General features: G+C 44.6%; 1 protein-coding gene across 4 annotated transcripts in view; it reads right to left on the bottom strand.

Moving 5' to 3' along the window:
- Positions 1 to 18,948, bottom strand: part of LOC138666017 (ovostatin-like) — a 219,747-nt gene extending 200,799 nt beyond the window's left edge. For 2 of the 4 annotated variants that reach the window (XM_069754072.1, XM_069754073.1), the window contains exon 1: positions 18,383 to 18,947. The gene's annotated coding sequence lies outside the window, so the exon portion shown is untranslated. Of the gene's footprint in view, positions 1 to 18,382 lie in introns of all 4 variants that reach the window. The other 2 variants (XM_069754074.1, XM_069754075.1) reach the window with 2 other exon arrangements.
- Between the last annotated feature and the right edge of the window lie 1,227 nt (positions 18,949 to 20,175).

Genomic DNA, 20,175 nt, shown 5'->3' with positions numbered 1-20,175 from the left:
TACGAAGGAAGTTCAAGTTTGGGAGCATTGTACTGACCTTGAATGCAGGGTTCTGTAAGTGGATCGGCATCCTGGTGCCCTGGAGAAGCATGAACGCCACCAGGAGTGTTAGTAATGATCTGCGGTTCGCCATTTTGGCTTAGCACGTAGTCTCTTGTGCGATCAATAGGGTCTTCTGCCTCCACTTCACACAAACTGATGCTGTCTCTTTGACTCCCACTGATAGCTCGCTCCAGGATCCTTAACTCTGCCATGGCTGTCGCGTGCTCGCATTCCTTCTCCAGAGCTTCCTTGCGTGCTGCATCCGTATCCATTTCTGCTCTCTTTTGTGCTGCGGCTGCATCCATTTCTGCTCTCTTTTGTGCTGCGGCTGCATCCATTTCTGCTCTCCTTTGTGCTGTGGCTGCATCCATTTCTGCTCTCTTTTGTGCTGTGGCTGCATCCATTTCTGCTCTCCTTTGCGCAAAGGCAGCTTGTATCTTAGACGTTTCAGCCTTAGCACGTGCTCTTATAAGCTGCTCGCTGAGAGTGGAATATTTTGATGAACTTGACCTAGATGAGCGTTTTGAGTGCTTGGACAATTTGGATGAGCGAGTTGATGCATCTGGTGTCCGTGCAATTTTAGCCTCTAACTTGGTTTTAATGTCACGTACGGTGCAGTCTCTTTCAGAATTAAGCTGCTGGAAACTTTGCAATTCGTTTAAAGTCTCTGGCAGATTCAGTTTTTTCAGGAGAATAATGTATTGGTCAGTCTTCTCCATATACATTTGGTATGCTGTGCATAATTGTTCTAGGACTCCCTCAAGTGGTAACTCATGAGAAGCAGGCCTTGATACAGTGTCTATGTGATTCAGCACTTTCTCCCACAGTGAAGACACATCACTATACACGACACATTTTGCAGTCTCTAAATTCTCCATGACTTTCCATGTAGGTTTGACTGTACGTTTTCCCCTTTCACTAGCTGGTGGATGGGGATCTGGGTCTCTTTCCTGTGTTTGTAAGTCTGGTAGGGACATTGTATTCCTTGCTTCAGACATGATTTGATTGCAGGCAGGAAGAGTGGAGGATGAGGGTTATACTTCTCCCTGTTTATCTGCAGTGTGTGCTTCTATGCATGCTGGGGTCTGGCTGGGAACTGGGTTACTATCTATCTGGGAAATGTCCTTTTCCACTGAGGTTCAGCACAGACCTTGAGTTACTGTCTCTGAAGGCAGGCTATTCCTTTTTACTATTCTGACTCATGGATATGTAGAACGTAGTGGTGCCTGGATAGACCCTTCTTTTTTGGCGCTTCCGTATTCACCTGTACTCACGTTCATACCGATTAATCAGACAGCTTAACTCAGCCACCATCTCATGTAAGAAGACTCCAGGAAAAGAGGGTTGCTTTAACTGAAATTCTTGTATTATGATGAAAGTAGCAGGTAAAAAGGAATATTCAACAGAGGACATGTAGTAGGATGCATACAGATGGAGGAATGATGACAAAATGGAGAATAAGGGCGAGAACAAACATACATCACAGGACTACAGTGAGAGAGTTGGGACAAAATACAGGGAAAGGCAAACTTCTGCCTAGAAAGAAGGAACGAACACAAGCAATGCAAACATTGAATGATTTCCTAAGTCGTGAGACATGACACTAGGAATCTGGTTCCATACCATTTCTAGCACCCGTTTCTATCCCCCTGTGTTTCCTCCTTTTCCTAGTTTTGCGTACTCATCTCTAACACCCCCTACACATCTCAAGGATACTAGGGAGGGCCTATTAGTTTAGTTTATTTTATTCTATCTGTTTTTTATCTCTATGGCACTATCACTTCGGCCCCGTGGTTTTTATCCAATTTTACTCAGCACAATCTGGGTCCCTTTTCCGGGTCATGCACAGATCCCTCATGTGGGCCCTGCTCTTATGTTACCCATACATGTTTATGTATAATTACAATTTTTAATGGTGTGGGCTTTACCACTGGTGTTTTTATTTTCCTTGTCTTTATTTTTTATGCAGCATGTTTTTAGGCTTATATTTATCATTGCTTTTTAACTTGTTATTTATTAAAGGTTATTTTTTATATTAATGGGCAGCTATTCTTTATCTTTATAAGTCTAATGAGCAGAGCATATATATATATTGCCATATATCATTTCTGCGCATTTCTGCCATACCCTTGTATTTAATTCATTCCGTTCAACATGATAATTGATGTGGCATGATTGATACTCTCACTTTGTGATTTACGCTTTATGGTCCGGGTTCATCTGTCCTTGAGCCCATGATCTCTATATTAGCCATTGTAGTAATGAATTAAGCGGGCAGGCTGCTCTGGTTTATTTTGATTGACAAGCCATGAGCTTAAATAGCTGGGCGCACTTAGAGACCGGTAACCCTGATGAAGAAGGACGCAACTCCTTCAAAACGCGTCAGTATTCTTTTTGGTTTCTGTGCCGTCTTGTAGCTCCTGTGATGTCACACGCTGTGCTTCGCGCCAGCTATTCCCCTTTTTTCCCGCTCGCATCCAGGGACGCCACCGGCCGGGGCTTTCTCTGGCTCTACGCAGCCCTCTCACTGTGCCGCTCTGCTGCAGTTGATTGCTCCTGCCTGCCTGCTTTTCTGTCCAAGCATCTACATGCCGAACGCTTCACCGCAGAACCGGACGGACATCACCACTAGAGTTGAGTGACTTTTACTTTTTTAGGATCGAGTCGGGTTTCGCGAAACCCGACTTTGTCAAAAGTCGGGTCGGGTGAAATCGGCCGATTATTGCGAAAAGTCGGGGGCCGACCGAAACACGAAACCCAATGTTAGTCAAAGGGGAATCAAAGTCGGCAGTGAGAGGAGGACAGAAAAACACATACAGTGCCAATTTTAATGTCAAAAACATAAATTCTTATTTCTTAAGCTTGTCAATCTTAATTTACTTTATAATAATAGTTAGGCAATGAAAACAGGGGGTCATTTGGCTAAACTTGTGGGGGGTAGGGCTGGCTCAAGATTTTCGTGGGCCCAGGAAATGAGGAATAAGTCACGGCAGTGGAGCAGGTAGAGGTAAGTATTTCAAATTTGAAAGTACTGTGATCCTGAGCAAGCAGGGGGGGGGGCCCACTTGTTGGCACTTGGCACTGGCGCAGGGCCCCTCATAGTACGGCGGTGTGTTTGACAGCGGGTGGCGCCTCCCACTGCCAGAGACACTTTTGCGTATTATGAGGGACCCTGTGCCAGTGACGTCGCCAACGAGTATGCTCCCCCACCTGATGAAGGAACCTGCACTTTCATCTGCACCTTAATAATAATAATAATCTTTATTTTTATATAATAATAATCTTTATTTTTATATAGCGCTAACATATTCCGCAGCGCTTTACAGTTTGCACACATTATCATCACTGTCCCCGTTGGGGCTCACAATCTAAATTCCCTATCAGTATGTCTTTGGAATGTGGGAGGAAACCGGAGTACCCGAAGGAAACCCACGGAAACACGGAGAGAACATACAAACTCTTTGCAGATGTTGTCCTTGGTGGGGCTTGAACCCAGGACTCCAGCGCTGCAAAGCTGCTGTGCTAACCACTGCACCACCGTGCTGCCCTTCCTCTTTGTACCCGTGTAAGGTGGTATAGTATGCGGTAAGGGGAACCTGACTTTCAGCAGGGTCAGATTCTGGCTGTGTAGAGTGCAAGGGGAATGTAGTGGTCTGGGTCAATGTACCAGCAGACTAATCTAGCAGTGGCTGGGCAATGGGCAGGATGAGGAGGAAACACAGATATAGGCCCAAATAATAAAGTAGGCTAAAAGCAGTTCAAAATTGGTAACAGGACTAAACAGGCGGCATAGCTTTGTTCAGTGGAGGACAACTGTAATGAGTGGCGTCGACACAGTTAGTAGGCCCAAATAATAACATAGGCTAAATGCAGTTCAAAATTGGTAACAGGACTAAACAGGCGGCATTGCTTTGTTCAGTGGAGAACAACTGTAATGAGAGGTGCAGACACAGTTAGTAGGCCCAAATAATAAAGTAGGCTAAATGCAGTTCAAAATTGGTAACAGGACTAAACAGGTGACATAGCTAGGTACTGGGGTGGGCTCCTCTGCTGAGTAGCAGACAGTAGTAGTAGTTGGCAGTAGGCGCAAAGTATTAACTGGTGTAAATGGAGGCCAGGGCCCCTGTATATTTTAATTATCATCTATAATTTCAACAAATTTGTATTGGCAGTGCCATTGAAGGATTTAACAGCACAGACTACACAGTGGTGGAGCAGGGAGAGGTAAGTATTGCAAGTGGTAGAGCACTGTTCGAGCTGGGGGGGAACACTCTCTCATGGGCGGCGGTACTGGCACAGGGCTCCTCATATTACGACGGTGTGTCTGACGTTGGTTGTGCACCACCACCGTCAGAGACACTTCATTGTACTATGAGGGACCCTGTGCCAGTGCCGTCGCCCAAGAGTGGGCCCATCCACATGTCCAGGAACACGGCACTCGCACGGGTGCTTGCGCCAGGTGGTGACCACGGCCCTGTTGGGGGAGTCAGCCCATTTAGGGAGGTATAAAAATGGCCTATGGTGGACATTCAGCAGCTGCAAATGGCGGAATTGGAGAAGTCAGTAAGAGGAGGCCAAAAGAAGACATTTTTCAGGCAAGCTACGTGTCAGCAGGAGAAGGTGGGGCAAAATAATTTGATATCCATGATTGGTTGATTTTAATGAAGGTTAGATCATCAACATTCTGGGTAGCCAGACGTGTCCTTTTTTCAGTCAGTATTGAACCAGCAGCACTGAAGACTCTTTCTGATCGCACACTAGAAGCTGGGCAAACGAACTCCTGTAATGCATATTCTGCCAATTCAGGCCAGGTGTCTATTTTAGATGCCCAGTAATCAAAGGGGGATGACCTGTGAGGGAGAACATCGATAAGGGAGGAAAAGTAGTTCGTAACTATACTGGACAAATGCTGCCTCCTGTAACTTTCAATCGATGCAGCAGTACCTGTCGTGTCAGCGGTCATTGCGAAATCACTCCACAACCTGGTCATAAAACCCCTCTGTCCAACGCCACTTTGGATTTGTGGACCTCTAACACCTCTGCCATGTTTCCCCCTACGGCTCGTGTGAGAACCATCACCGCCGCTGTGTGCTGGGAATGCCTGAACCAAACGGTATACAAGAGTTTCTTGTTTGGTAGCCAATATTTGCTAAAGGTTCTCATGTGGCATGATATTTTGTAATTTTCCTTTATATCGTGGATCCAGGAGGCAGGCCAACCAGTAATCGTCATCGGTCATCATTTTGATAATGCGGGGGTCCCTTTTTAGGATACACAAGGCATACTCAGCCATGTGGGCCAATGTTCCTGGTGTCAATTCACTGCGTGTGCTGGGTTGAGGAGCACTTTCTTGCAAATCAACTTCACTTGTGTCCGGCAAAAACCCTGTACCTGACCTTGCAACGCCACCAGTTTCTATTGCCCCCTGTGAAGCATCCTCCTCCCATAAATATTCAGCCCCATCATCCTCCTCCTCTTCGTCTGCCACCTCGTCCAGGAGAGTTCCCTGAGCAGACAATGGCGGATTGTCATCAAGGCTTCCCTCCTCCTCGGCTGCAGACGCCAGTTCCTTATTGTGCGTCAAACTTTGCATCACCAGACACATTAGGGGGATGCTCATGCTTATGATGGCGTCGTCTGCACTTACCAGCCGTGTGCATTCCTCAAAACACTGAAGGACTTGACAGAGGTCTTGTAGCTTCGACCACTGCACACCAGACAACTCCATGTCTGCCATCTAACTGCCTGCCCGTGTATGTGTATCCTCCCACAAATTAATTACAGCATGCCTCTGTTCACACAGCCTCTGAATCATGTGCAGTGTGGAGTTCCACCTTGTTGCAACGTCGATTATTAGGCGGTGCTGATTGTTCAGCATACGGCTGGAATGTACGGGCGACCGGCGGATGTGCGAGCAAAGTCTTCGCACCTTCAGGAGCAGGGCTGGTAACTCCAGATAATTTTTCAGGAAGCACTGCACCACCAGGTTAAAGGTGTGAGCCATGCAAGGTATGTGTTTAAGTTCTGAAAGGGCTATGACAGCCATAAAATTCCTTCCGTTATCACTGACTACCTTGCCTGCCTCAAGATGTACAGTGCCCAGCCATGACTGAGTTTGTTGCTGCAAGTACTCGGCCAGTACTTCCGCGGTGTGTCTGTTGTCGCCCAAACACTTAATTTCTAACACAGCCTGCTGATGCTTACCACTAGCTGTTCCATAATGGGACACCTTGTGTGCAACACTGGCAGCTGCGGATGGAGTGGTCGGGCGACTGCGCTCTGTGGACGAGCTTTCACTTCTGGAAGAGGAGGAGGAGGAGGGGTGGCGAATGCCTACAGCCAACTGTTTCCTAGACCGTGGGCTAGGCAGAACTGTCCCACTATGGCTGTCCCCTGTGGGCCTACTGGTCCATGCATCTGTTGTGAGGTGCACCTTTCTACTGACTGATTGCCTCAGTGCATGGACAATGCGGTCTTTGACATGTTGGTGGAGGGCTGGGATGGCTTTTCTCGCAAAGAAGTGTCGACTGGGTAGGTCATAGCGTGGTACTGCGTAAGCCATCAGGGCTTTGAAAGCTTCGCTTTCAGCCAACCGGTAGGGCATCATCTCTAATGAGATTAGTCTAGCAATGTGGGCGTTCAAACCCTGTGTATGCGGATGAGAGGATAAGTACTTTCTCTTCCTAACGAGAGTCTCTTGTAGGGTGAGCTGGACTGGAGAGGTGCATATGGTGGAACTAGCAGTGGTGGTGGTGGACATGGCGGATTGAGAGAGAGTTGGTGATGGTATTCTTGATGTTGGCCTACATACAGTGTTTCCTACCAATAACCTTGTGATTCCCTGACTGCTTTGGCCTTGTGACAATACCTCCACCTTTGCGGCTGGTGGTGTCCTAACTGGTGGCCTTACAGTGAGGGAAGCAACGTAGCGTTGCTGACTACCTTCATTCTGAGCAGGTGCACCAACGGTACGGGACGTTTGGTAGTTAGTCCAGGCTTGCAAGTGCATGCTGGTTAAATGTCTAAGCATTCACATTGTATTTAAATTTTGAAGATTCTTCCCTCTGCTAAAGGTCATTGAGCATTTCTTACAGATAACTTTTGACTGATCATTCAGATCTTGGTTAAAAAAAAATTGCCACACTACACTCTTTCTACTATGGAATACCTTTTCAGGCATTGCACGCTGTGCTACTTTCACTGGATGGCCAACTGTTTTTATTTTTGACACATGTTTTTGGCCTGATACGGGCCTGCCAGATGACAGCTTTTGCGATGTAGATGGCTGCTGCGGATCATCCTCCTCCGCTTCTGAGCTACTGGCAGCGGCACCCTCTTCCCTCAATGGCTGCCAATCTGGGTCAACAACTGGGTCATCTATCACCTCCTCTTCACTGTCATGTGCACCTTCCTCTGTGTCACCGTGTAAGGTGCTATAGCGTTCGGGACGGGGCACCATAGTCTCAGCAGGGTCAGATTCTGGCTCAGTACACTGCAAGGGCAATGTAGTGATCTGAGTCAATCGAACAGCATAATAATCTAGCTGTGGCTGTGCTTCAGTGCACTCCATGTCCGATTCATCTTGTAATGGGCAGTTAACAATTTCCCTTTCTGACCCAGGCACGGTATGTGTAAAGAGCTCCATGGAGTAACCTGTAGCAGTGGCGTATCTAGGGGGGGGCAGCCGGGGCATTTGCCCCGGGCGCAGCTGGCAGGGGGGCGCAGTTGGGCCGCCTAATTCGGCGGTCCGCAGTGTCTCCGCCGGCGGCTGCATTCAGCCGCCCCCCGCACTGGGAGTCAGCTGTTCTCTGTGCCGACTGTCAAGCTGACAGCCGGCACAGAGAAGCTGCAGAGTGCCGGTTCCCAGTGTGTGCAGAGGGGGAGGGGAGCCCCTGCAGAGTGGCTGCGGTGGGCAGGGAGAAATCCCTGCAGCTCCACTGCCCAGCCGCACGATCTGTCTTCTTCCTGCTTCCTCTCACACAGACGCGACCCAGGATGACGTCATCATTCAGTGGCCTGCTGTGTCAGAGGAAGGCGATGGAGCTGCTGCGCAGAGCGCGAGGAGAGGTGAGAGGAGTGTGTGTGTATCTATGTGAGTGTGCGTATGTGTGTGAATGTGAGTGTGTATGTGTGTGAATGTGTGTATGTGTGTGAATGTATATGTGTGTGTGAATGTGTATGTGTGTGAGTGTGTGTGAATGTATGTGTGTGTGTGTGTGTGAATATGTATGTGTGTGAGTGTGTGTGTGTATGTGAGTGTGTGCGTATGTGTGTGTCTCAGTATTGTGTGTGTGTGTGTATCGCGCTGCAGGGGAATGTGCAGAGAAGTGAATGGTGTGTGTGGGGGGGGAGAGGGCAATGATGGGGCTGACGGGGGGCATATGCCCTTGGAGGGGGGGGCGCCAAAATGAATTCTTGCCCCGGGTGCCAGAAACGCTAGATACACCTCTGACCTGTAGTGTCGCCTGACACATCTTTCACTTTTGGTTTGGGTGAAGGACACAAGGAAACGTCTTGTTCCTGACCGGGAGCATCCACTGACGACTCGCTGCTTTTATATTTGGAACTTTCTGAAGAGGAGGCGAAAGAGCTAGAGGCTGAGTCAGCAAGGAAAGCCAAAACTTTTTCCTGCTGCTCCGGCTTTAAAAGCTGTTTTCCTACTCCCAGATAAGGGAGCCATCGAGGCCTTGTGTAGCCAGACGATAACGCTGGCTCAACACCTCCAGCCTTAGGTGCTATTGTGCTTTTGCCACTGCCACCAGATGCACCACCACCATCAGTACCACGGTAACCACCGACCACGGCCTCTTCCACCAGACTTCCTCATTTTTTGGAAAATCTAACCAAAATAACAACCGTTATATGGTACTGTGAAACAAGGTAGAAGGTGTATATAAACTTGTTGAGAATTTAAATCTTCCTTTTTTTTTTCTCAGGCCCAGTGTATTACACTACACAATGTAAGTGGCAGAAAGTGGCTGGCTGATATTCGACAAACTAACCGGACTGACGTATATCCACTTTGTGAGAATTTGAATCTCACTTTTTTTTGGGAGACTGAACCAAAACTCAGGCCCAGTGTATATAACAACACGATCTAAGTGGCAGAAAGTGGCTGGAAGATCTATGAAAAAATACAAGGGATGTAGTACAATTTTAATTTCTCTACAATGATCTCAGGACAAGTATGGCAGCAATAAAAAGGACTGCTGCACACAAAAGTGTGGACAAATAAACAAGATAACTGTGCAGAAAGGAGCAACAGGATTTTTGCTTTTTGAAAAGCAGTTGGTTTGCACAGCGGCGTACAAACAGCAATGCAGCTATCAGGGAGCCTTCAAGGGCAGCCTAATAAGCTATAGAGCTGATGCACAGAAATCTAGCCTCCACTGTCCCTACAAGGAAAAGGTGGTGTTGGACAGTGGAAATCGCTACAGCACAAGCAGTTTCGGGGTTAATCTTCCCTCCCTAACTATATCCCTTCTTCTGATGAAGCTGCAGCAACCTCTCCCTATGCTCAGATCGGCAGAAGTAAGATGGCGGCCGGCGTGCACGCCCATTTATAGCCCCTGTGATGCCGCAGAAAGCAAGCCAATCACTAGCATGCCCTTCTCTAAGATGGTGGGGACCGAGACCTATGTCATCACGCTGCCCACACTCTGCGTCCTCCTTCATTGGATGAGAAATGGCGCTGAAAGCGTCATACGAAACGCGACTTTTGCGCGCAGATCGCCGACCTCATGGACGATCCCACACTAGGATCGGGTCGGGTTTCATGAAAGCCGACTTTGCCGAAATTCGGCGATTTTTTAATTTGTCCGATCCGTTTCGCTCAACCCTAGTTGATATGTTTGCAATTCATATGTGACATAACATGTATGTTCGGCTTCGCTACCAGTGCCGGACTATCTCTTGGGTCCACAGGGGCTTAATTGAAGTGAGTGTGTGTATGCGACACGACAACAGAGGAGTCTGCATCAGGCAGAGAAGGAGAGCGATCTAGAATGAAGAGTGTGCTCTGCAGAGGCAGGAAGAATTGCCATTCTCAAGTCTGCTGAAAAGTTAGAGAATGTGAGAGTTCACTGCCAAACCCCAGAAGAGCGATATAGAGATGTTCAAATTATAAATAGGGATTTATGCAAAGTTGACCAACAGGTACCCAGCCCAGAGAGACTGCATTGATTGCACGGGGCCTGGGAGCAGCAGGAAAAAGGAAAGCGAGGGGCCAGGGTCAAGAGGGAGATCAAGAAAACTGGGCCATAATGGTAAGGGACATTGACAATGGCAAGCCCACCCTTAGACCAACTGATGTGGGTGGATCTCTGCCAGGCCTGGTGGTCACTAAGATCTTGGTCCAGAGAACATAGAGAAGTATAGTGACCATTTGAAGAAATCCGTGTGAGTGCAAGAACCTCACTGAGAGGGGTGTGACAGCTGCAACGTAGGGAGAGGTGGGGTGCAGGATGCTCAATTCACCCACGTATCCTCCATTAAAAATCAAGAAATTAAAAAATATATATATTTGATATCACTGTGTTCATAAATGTCCAATCTATCAAAATATAAAACAAATTAATCCGATTTGGTAAACAGCGTAAAGAGAAAAAAAAATCAGAGCTGGAATTGTGTTTTTTTTGCCTCCTCAACAACACAAAAAAATTTAAAAAGAGGCGATCAAAAGATTGTATCTACCTCAAAATGGTATCAATAAAAACATTGTCTTGTGGTGTAAAAATCAAGCTCTCACACATAGGGAACAACGTAAATTTCTATGCAGTTAGCGCCTCTCAGTGGTGGTTGCAGGAAAGCACTGACTATGTCTAAACTTTTTTTATTTTTATGGAAAATGCACAATTGCCCTGGAAGATTTTAGCTGCTTCTATTTAAATTATATCTCCAAGAAGATCAAAGTAGAGATTTCATTGACCTGTTTCTTGCCATTTGTATATGTGGACAACACAGATTTATGAGTCCATAACCAAGTCTAAGAAAATGTAATAATAATATCTATAGTATAAAAAATGAGTATTTGTTACACTGTCTATATATGGTACAGAAATCTTTGTTTGCAGTTACAGAGGTCAGACGTTTCCTGTAGATATTGACCAAGTTTGCACACATTGCAGAAGGGATTTTGGCCCCCTCCTTCATACAGATCTTCTCCAGATCTTTCAGGTTTCGGGGCTGTCGCTGGGCAACATTGAGTTTCAACTTCCTCCAAAGATTTTCTATTTGGTTCAGATGTGGAGACTGGCTAGGACACTGCAGGACCTTGAAATGCTTCTTCAAAGCCACTCCTGAGTTGCCCTGGCTGTTTGTTTTGGGTTATTGTCATGCTGGAAGACCCAGCACGACCCATCTTCAATGCTCTTAATGAGGGAAAAAGGTTGTTGGTTAAAATCTTGCGATGCATGACCCCATCCATCCTCCCTTCAATACAGTGTGGTCATCCTGTCCCCTTTCCAGGAAATCACCCCCCCCCCCCAAAGTATGATGTTTCTCCCACCATGCTTTACAGTTGGGACTGTGTTGTTGGCGTTGTACTTATCCAGGTGGTCATTGGTGAACTTCACACGGGCCTGGACATGGGATGTAGTGAGCAGCGGGACCTTGCGTGCCCTGCAGGATATCAATCCATGACGGTGTAGTGTATTACTAAAGTTAAAGTTTCTCTCTTCAGGTCATTGACCAGGTCCTCTCGTGTAGTTCTGGGCTGATTCCTGACCTCACTCACAATCATCCTTACCCCACGAGGCGAGATTCTACATGGAGCCCCAGATTGAGGAAGATTGACCGTCATCTTGTGTTTTTTCCTTTTTCTAAGAAATGCTCCAAAAGTTCTTGCTTTCTCATCAGTCTGCTTGCCTATTGTCATGTAGCCCCTCTCAGCCTTGTGCAGGTCTACAGTTTTGTCCCTGGTGTCATTAGACAGCTCTTTGGTGTTGGCCATGGTGGAGAGGATGGAGTGTGATTGAGTGTGTGGACAAGTGTCTGTTATACAGGCAACGAGTTCAAACAGGTGCAATTATTACAGGTAATGAGTGCAGAGTAGGAGGCTTCTTAAAGAAAAACTCACAGGTCTGTGAGAGCCAAAATTCTTGCTGGTTGGTCGGTGCTCAAATATTTATTTCATGCAATAAAAGGCAGTTTAATTTAAAAATCATATCAATGATCTGGAGAAGATCTATATGGAGGAGGGGGCCAAAATCCCTGCTGCAGTGTGTGAAAACCTGGTCAAGAACTACAGGAAACATCTGACTTCAGTAATTACAAACAAAGGTTTCTTTACCAAATATGAAGTACTGTTTTCCTATTGTATCAAATACTTCATTAATTTGCATTTTATTGCATGAAATATGTAAAAATTATACAATGTGACTTTATGAATTTTATTTTTAGATTCTGTCTCTCACAGGTGAAGTGTATCTACGATAAAAATTAGAGACTTCTCCATTCTTTGTAGGTGGGAAAACTTGCAAAATCGTCAATGTGTCAAATACTTCTTTTCCCCACTGTGTAGCATGCATGTGCGTAACATGCACATAGTATATGTTAGTACATACATATATGCAAACATATAATGCTCAATGTGTCCATATATACAGTATATGTATGTACTATGTATGCATGTACAGTACAGAGCAAAAGTTTGGACACACCTTCTCATTTAAAGATTTTTCTGTATTTTCATGACTATGAAAATTGTACATTCACACTGATGGCAACAAAACTATTAATTAACACATGTGGAATTATATACTTATCAAAAAAGTGTGAAACAACTGAAAATATGTCTTATATTCTAGGTTCTTCCAAGTAGCCACCTTTTGCTTTGATGACTGCTTTGCACACTCTTGGCATTCTCTTGATGAGCTTCAAGAGGTAGTCACCGGGAATGGTCTTCCAACAATCTTGAAGGAGTTCCCAGAGATGCTTAGCACTTGTTGGCCCTTTTGCCTTCACTCTGCGGTCCAGCTCACCCCAAACCATCTCGATTGGGTTCAGGTCTGGTGACTGTGGAGGCCAGGTCATCTGGCGTAGCACCCCATCACTCTCCTTCTTGGTCACATAGCCCTTACACAGCCTGGAGGTGTTTGGGGTCATAGTCCTGCTGAAAAATAAATGATGGTCCAACTAAATGCAAACCGGATGGAATAGCATGCCGCTGCAAGATGCTGTGGTATCCATGCTGGTTCAGTATGCCTTCAATTTTGAATAAATCCCTAATAGTGCCACCAGCAAAGCACGCCCACACCATCACACCTCCTCCTCCATGCTTCACGGTGGGAACCAGGCATGTAGAGTCCATCCGTTCACCTTTTCTGCATCGCACAAAGACACGGTGGTTTGAACCAAAGATCTCAAATTTGGACTCATCAGACCATAGCACAGATTTCCACTGGTCTAATGTCCATTCCTTGTGTTCTTTAGCCCAAACAAGTCTCTTCTGCTTGTTGCCTGTCCTTAGCAGTGGTTTCCTAGCAGCTATTTTACCATGAAGGCCTGCTGCACAAAGTCTCCTCTTAACAGTTGTTGTAGAGATGTGTCTGCTGCTAGAATTCTGTGTGGCATTGACCTGGTCTCTAATCTGAGCTGCTGTTAACCTGCGATTTCTGAGGCTGGTGACTCGGATAAACTTATCCTCAGAAGCAGAGGTGACTCTTGGTCTTCCTTTCTTGGGGCGGTCCTCATGTGAGCCAGTTTCTTTGTAGCGCTTGATGGTTTTTGCAACTGCACTTGGGGATACTTTCAAAGTTTTCCCAATTTTTCGGACTGACTGACCTTCATTTAAAGTAATGATGGCCACTCGTTTTTCTTTACTTAGCTGCTTTTTTCTTGCCATAATACAAATTCTAACAGTCTATTCAGTAGGACTATCAGCTGTGTATCCACCAGACTTCTGCACAACACAACTGATGGTCCTAACCCCATTTATAAGGCAAGAAATCCCCCTTATTAAACCTGACAGGGCACACCTGTGAAGTGAAAACCATTCCAGGTGACTACCTCTTGAAGCTCATCAAGAGAATGCCAAGAGTATGCAAAGCAGTCATCAACGCAAAAGGTGGCTACTTTGAAGAACCTAGAATATAAGACATATTTTCAGTTGTTTCACACTTTTTTGTTAAGTATATAATTCCACATGTGTTAATTCATAGTTTTGATGCCTTCAGTGTGAATGTACAATTTTCTTAATCATGAAAATACAGAAAAATCTTTACATGAGAAGGTGTGTCCAAACATTTGCTCTGTACTGTATGTATATACTATGTAAGCATGTACAGATGTAGCAGCTGCAAACCTGATGGCTGCGATTTCTCTCATTGCTTCTCATTAAAGGTTAAGTATGGGCACTCAATGCAAATTATGTAGTGCACCATAGTGTGATGTGCTATTAAAGTAGCTTGGCAGCCATTATGTTGGTGCCTGCTATACTGTACATTTGGATGTAATATTTATGCACATTTTATGTACTCAGTACAATAAGTACATAACATGTAGATATGTAAGGTTCTATTTACATCATGTTTTTTTTCTGCTTTTAGAATTTCCATCCACTTCAAGACCCATAGCTCATTCCACTGACTTTTGTGACAGCTCGTCCTTATTGGATCCTAGAAAGGGATTGGTCCGTGTTGAGGCTTCCAACATAGCCGCTATTGCCCCATTAATTATTTTCCTTTCCTTCTCCATTTTAGGAAATAAGCACAAACTTCTTTCTCTTGTATAATTGAAATATTAGAAAGGGATATACTAAATCTAGATGCATCTGCTGCGTTGCTTGAAGATATCCAGTGGTGATGATGGTGTTGGACAAGAACAGTTTTATTAATCTTCAGAACTCCTTCATCAGGAAAAAACCACAATGAGTTTGTACAATTGAGTCACAGTTGCATCGGGACAGGTAGATGCATGTCCAGTAACCTCAATGAAAGAGGAATTTGCATTGGAAGGTGGTTGTACAAGAGGCTGGGTGAGTGCTGGGTTCTGTATTTGTTCAAAAGTCAAATAGAGAGAGCTCTTCACTTTAGTACCGGATGGTGAGGTTCCAGGTCGGCCTCTACGACGCGCAGGTGAGTAGCAGCTATGGCCAGAACTCTACATGGTGACACCCTGGTCTGGTGTAAGTACTGGATCATGTTGAGTTGCAAGGGGCTCAAAAGCTGACATACGCCACAATAAGTGTATACGTAGGAATACATTACATTCTTCCATCAGAAGAGGAATGGGAATCCTACCAATGTATGCCTTCTATGAAAGAAGGTCAGCCAAAGAGCCATTTCATCCCCTGATGCGTCCCTAGACTGTATATATATAATACATCATGGTGAGTGCTGGTATATGCCTGCAATGCTGTGCAAACCATCTGCATCAACACATTAAACAGAGTAGTTAACAAGCCATAAAGTTTATTATCTGGAAGCACAATCATCACGGCATCTACAGATGCAGGTAGTCCATTCTTCTCCCTCCCAGATAACATCCTTCAACGCTGACTCTTGCCACTCTACATTGAGTGAAGCTTCTTGATATGGGACAATGAGTTGCAGAAAGAAGGCAGCAGAATCCTCAGTTCTGCAAGTGAACAAAGGAGGTCCGCCTGATCATGGCCAGAGACACAAATGGGAGAAGGCATGCACAGATAAGATGCTAGAAAGGGTGGGATAATTGATGGACATGCTCCCATTCTCACCTGCCCTGAATCAAAAAAACTGTTAAGGAATTGTTTAAGAAACCTGATAGTGTTGACTTGGCCTCTTTCCACACCGCAAGGCCTGCTATTCATTCAATTTGTCAAAGGTTTCCCTTCATATTAAGGAATCAGAAACCTTAATGAGTGAATTTCTGAATTCCCAACTCCTCATAAATTAGTGGTGACCACACGTAATCCTCAATATTTGCCAACAGTCATGGCCAAATCTAGACCTCAAGAACTGCCACAAATACATGTTGTTAAATTGACTTTATAGACTCATAGCTGCGGTCCCGTGTGCATATATACAGTATCTTATATGTTCCTAATCAATAAAGATAAATGTTGAAGCCCAGATTTGGTCATCCCTATCCTAAATAATGCAACATTCTTTAGTTTAAAGAGCCAAGTATGCCAGGGACACATGGCGGAGAAGAGGAAGGTGTTCAGCCAGTTTGCAATAAGGAACATTTACTAAACAGAAGATGAAGCCAAGAAACAAAAAAGTTTGAACCCAAAGAGGAAGCAACAAAGTGTCCAGACATCTTTGTTAATCATCTCTGTGCTTTTAATATTGTCGTTAAGCTGGAACTATATGAGCTTCAGGCTATATTGATGATGCAATTGTAGGCACATTTCAATGGGATTATAAACTGCAAAATATTTGTCTACTGTGATTCCCATGCCAAATAAAGAAGACATGATCCACCTGACACTGAATTTTCATAAGAGGACGTAAAACTTTTGCAATAATGATCCGTTATTTCTAATTGTTACAATGTGTACTAATTATAATTATATGATACATTGCAAAACTTTTCCTGTGGCCAGAACTGGTTTACAGGTGACATATTGACACCTGTTGGCCCAACAAGTGAACAGGACATGTCTGATAGACGAGGGGTCCACCTCTGGGACCTGAGCATGGACCGATCTTGCATCTTTGGGACTGGAGATTTGGACAAGCATATATGGCTCTCTCAATTTACCTCCATTGATGGGCCATGCTCACGAATTAGGGTATGGCCTAGTTGTCTAAGATACAAATACCCTTTTTAGGCTTTTCCAATAGATATCTTTTTCTGACAGCTACTCATTTACATTTACAATAAGTACCGTAATATTTTCCTCTTGAGACATTTTTTCTTGATTTGGGTCCCTAAGGTGGGGTTGCCCACTTACCAGAGTTTTACCTCTTTTAACACATTTACCCTTTTCTTTTTTCAAAACAAGTTATCTGTAGAGATGGGTAAATGTATTCAAGTGGAATTGAATTTTACTTGAATTTTACAAAAATTTGGAAAAAAATTGATTTTTTTTGTAATTCGCTCAATGAGAATTCAACCTCTCCAGTTGCTCCCGCTGCTACCTGTCCCCTATCCGATCCTCCACACTTCCTTCACATTACATCTCTGTCCTCGGGTTCACAATAGGCCGTGAGCATTAAATTAGCAGATAAAAAGTTCTCTGCAAATCAAATTTCCTGGTAAAATCTGCTTGGACAGGTGAATAAAAATTTTGACTGCAAACTCCATAATGACAAGTAGCTATAGATGAGTGCTTCAGACTGAATAAAACCTCATCTCCCAGAATACAGACTATAACAGGTTTGTTTTCCCATTAAGTACATTTATTCTACCGAAATTGAAAAGATTAATTTGTTTCTTATACCACCTAATCCTTTTTTTATCATTAAAAAAGTGGAGTACACAGCCAAATGACAAAGACATAAAATGGTCCCATTTAGATTCCCTTAAATATTGAGCAACCAACATCGGAATGGGGATATGGAGCAAATCATAGGAGATCATTCTCAGAAGCACCCTCAATTGTAAATCATCCCAAAAGAAATAGACCCTTATGGCAAGTCATGGGCCCCAAAGTCACCTGCAAATGTCTCGTCATCTGCTGAGCTAGGGGCTTATTTTTTAATTATAGCTTGAGCCAACTGAGGAACTTCTGGAACTCTGGTGGTCTTGTCTGACCATTTGATTAAAATCTACAATGTGGAGGTGTAGAACTGTATGGAGGGTGTGCAACATCACTGAAATAGGACTCTCAGCCACTACATCATGCTGCTCTCAGATTACATGACATATGTTGACCCTTTAAACTACTTTGTGGAATTTGGGATTGAATTTTACCCCAAATATGGGGATATTAGCTTCTACAGCAGTCTCCCTGGGCAGCATCTCCTACGCTCTCCTATTGGAAACTTCACCACTGCATTAACGTACCAGGCAGCCACCCTATTATATCTATACCACCAGTTATAGCGATGTTTGAAAAAGACGCAGGCGGGGTCGAAACGTAACTTGCTATCGCTTTGCCAATTATCTACTGTTTTCAATGTTGTGGCGTACAACAACCCACTAAACTTATATAATTAAAGCATTTCCTGCTAAGAATTTACTAGCGGTCGGTGCTCATGGCAAGTGAGCATTTCTGCTGCACACAGGCGATCTGATCATCGCCTGTGTGTAGCAGAGGCGATCAGACAACTGAAGCTTCTAGTATCCCATGGAGACTATTGAAGCATGCAAAAAGTAAAAAAAGATAAGAACAAATATACACAATAAGTGCATACACACCCGCGCAATGTCCTACGTTGCTTTTAAGTAATCACACTACCGATATGACATTTACCTGCTCGATGAAGTATGTTGGATGATTTTGATAGTGGCACAAATCAAATCAGGGATAATATAAATGAATTAACTAAAAGAAAAAAGTGAGGATATATATTAGATATGGATACTAAAATAATCTGTATAGGAACGCTACTATATTTACACACATTGATAGCGTTGTTCTGCAAACAAGAGCTGGATTGCTCGAATTCAGGGCACTTGTCTTTGCAAAAAATGCAATCTGTACTTAGCATGAGATAGTGCACACTTCCCAGATCATGGGCTGCTTCATGTAGTTCAATGGGTTAATGTGGAATACACAGAGCTTCAGACAGCGTTATAGTGATGACTCGGAAAACAGTCTGGCATGCGGCACAGCTGCTGATTGCTGTTTAGTGCTGGTATGAAGTATGGAATGCAGGAGTCTCAGTCAGTGCTGAGGAAGCAGTCAAGCAGACGGTAAAGTATATGAGATAGAGCTACTTAGCTGAAAAGTTGCTGCTTCTTCCTTGTTCCTTTCGGTAGCTGTATGTGGGAGTCTTCAGCACACGCTGTCCCGGCCGGTGACAGGCGTGTGCATAACTCAGAGATGAACGCCGGGAGTAGAGAAAGACCTGCAGGAGGACCTTTGGTATCCGGGTAACTGAGTCACGTGATCACCAGTCACGTGATGCTTCTCTCTTGAGGTACGGAGCGTGGTGGGAGCCAATAACCTACGCGTTTCAGAATTTCTACGAATTCCTTCCTCAGGGTTTTTAAAAAGTAAAAAAAGTTTTAAAAAAGTATAAAAAAACAAAACAAAAAAAACTTCAAATCACCCCCCTTTTGCCGCATTCCAAATAAAATTTAAAAAAATCAAACGCACACATATTTGATATCGCTGCATTCAGAATCACCCGATCTATCAACGTAAAAAAGGTTTAAACCCGTTTGCTAAACAGCGTAATGAGAAAAAAATTAAACACGCCGTGTGTGGGGGGGGGGGGGGGGGGGTGAAGGGGTTGAGAAGTAAGCTGGAAATATATATTATACCTAATGACATATACATTTGGATATACAGTATAACTGTATAGATAACGGACAGAATACCTTCATGTTTCTTTAAGGACCCTTTTTACGTGAACAGATAATAGTCCAATTATTGTAACATATTGTCTTGGGGTGATATTCGACACCGATCTTTCCTTTACTCCCTATATCCAATCACTCACTCGCTCCTGTCACCTGCATCTTAAAAACATCTCCAGAATTTCGACCTTTTCTCACCTTTGAAACTGCTAAGACTCTTACTGTCGCTCTTATTCATTCTCGTCTGGACTACTGCAACTCTCTTCTGATCGGTCTCCCTCTTTCCAAACTTTCTCCTCTCCAATCCATCTTGAATGCGGCAGCCAGGGTCATATTTCTGTCCAGCTGCTTCACCGATGCCTCCATCTTGTGCCAGTCATTACACTGGCTACCCATTCGCTACAGGGTCCAGTATAAACTCCTCTCTCGCCCACAAAGCTCTCCACAGTTCTGCACCGCCTTATATCTCCTCTCTCATCTCCGTCTATCGCCCTACAAGTGCCCTCCGTTCTACAAATGACCTAAGACTAACATCCCCCGTAATCCGAACCTCGCACCTCCGTCTCCAAGACTTCTCTCGTGCTGCACCAGCTCTCTGGAATGCACTTCCCCAGATGATCAGACTGATACCTAGCCCCGACCTATTCAAGCGCACTTTAAAAACCCATCTCTTCAAACAAGTCTACCACATCAACTACTCAGCAAACTAACTTTGCCCTGTTCCCTCCTTCCAAATATTAT

This window comes from Ranitomeya imitator, chromosome 2 (genome assembly GCF_032444005.1).
Source record: "Ranitomeya imitator isolate aRanImi1 chromosome 2, aRanImi1.pri, whole genome shotgun sequence".
NCBI classification, from domain to species: domain Eukaryota; kingdom Metazoa; phylum Chordata; class Amphibia; order Anura; family Dendrobatidae; genus Ranitomeya; species Ranitomeya imitator.
The sequence above is the reverse complement of the archived record's forward strand: the minus strand, read 5'-3'. Positions and strand labels throughout refer to the sequence as shown.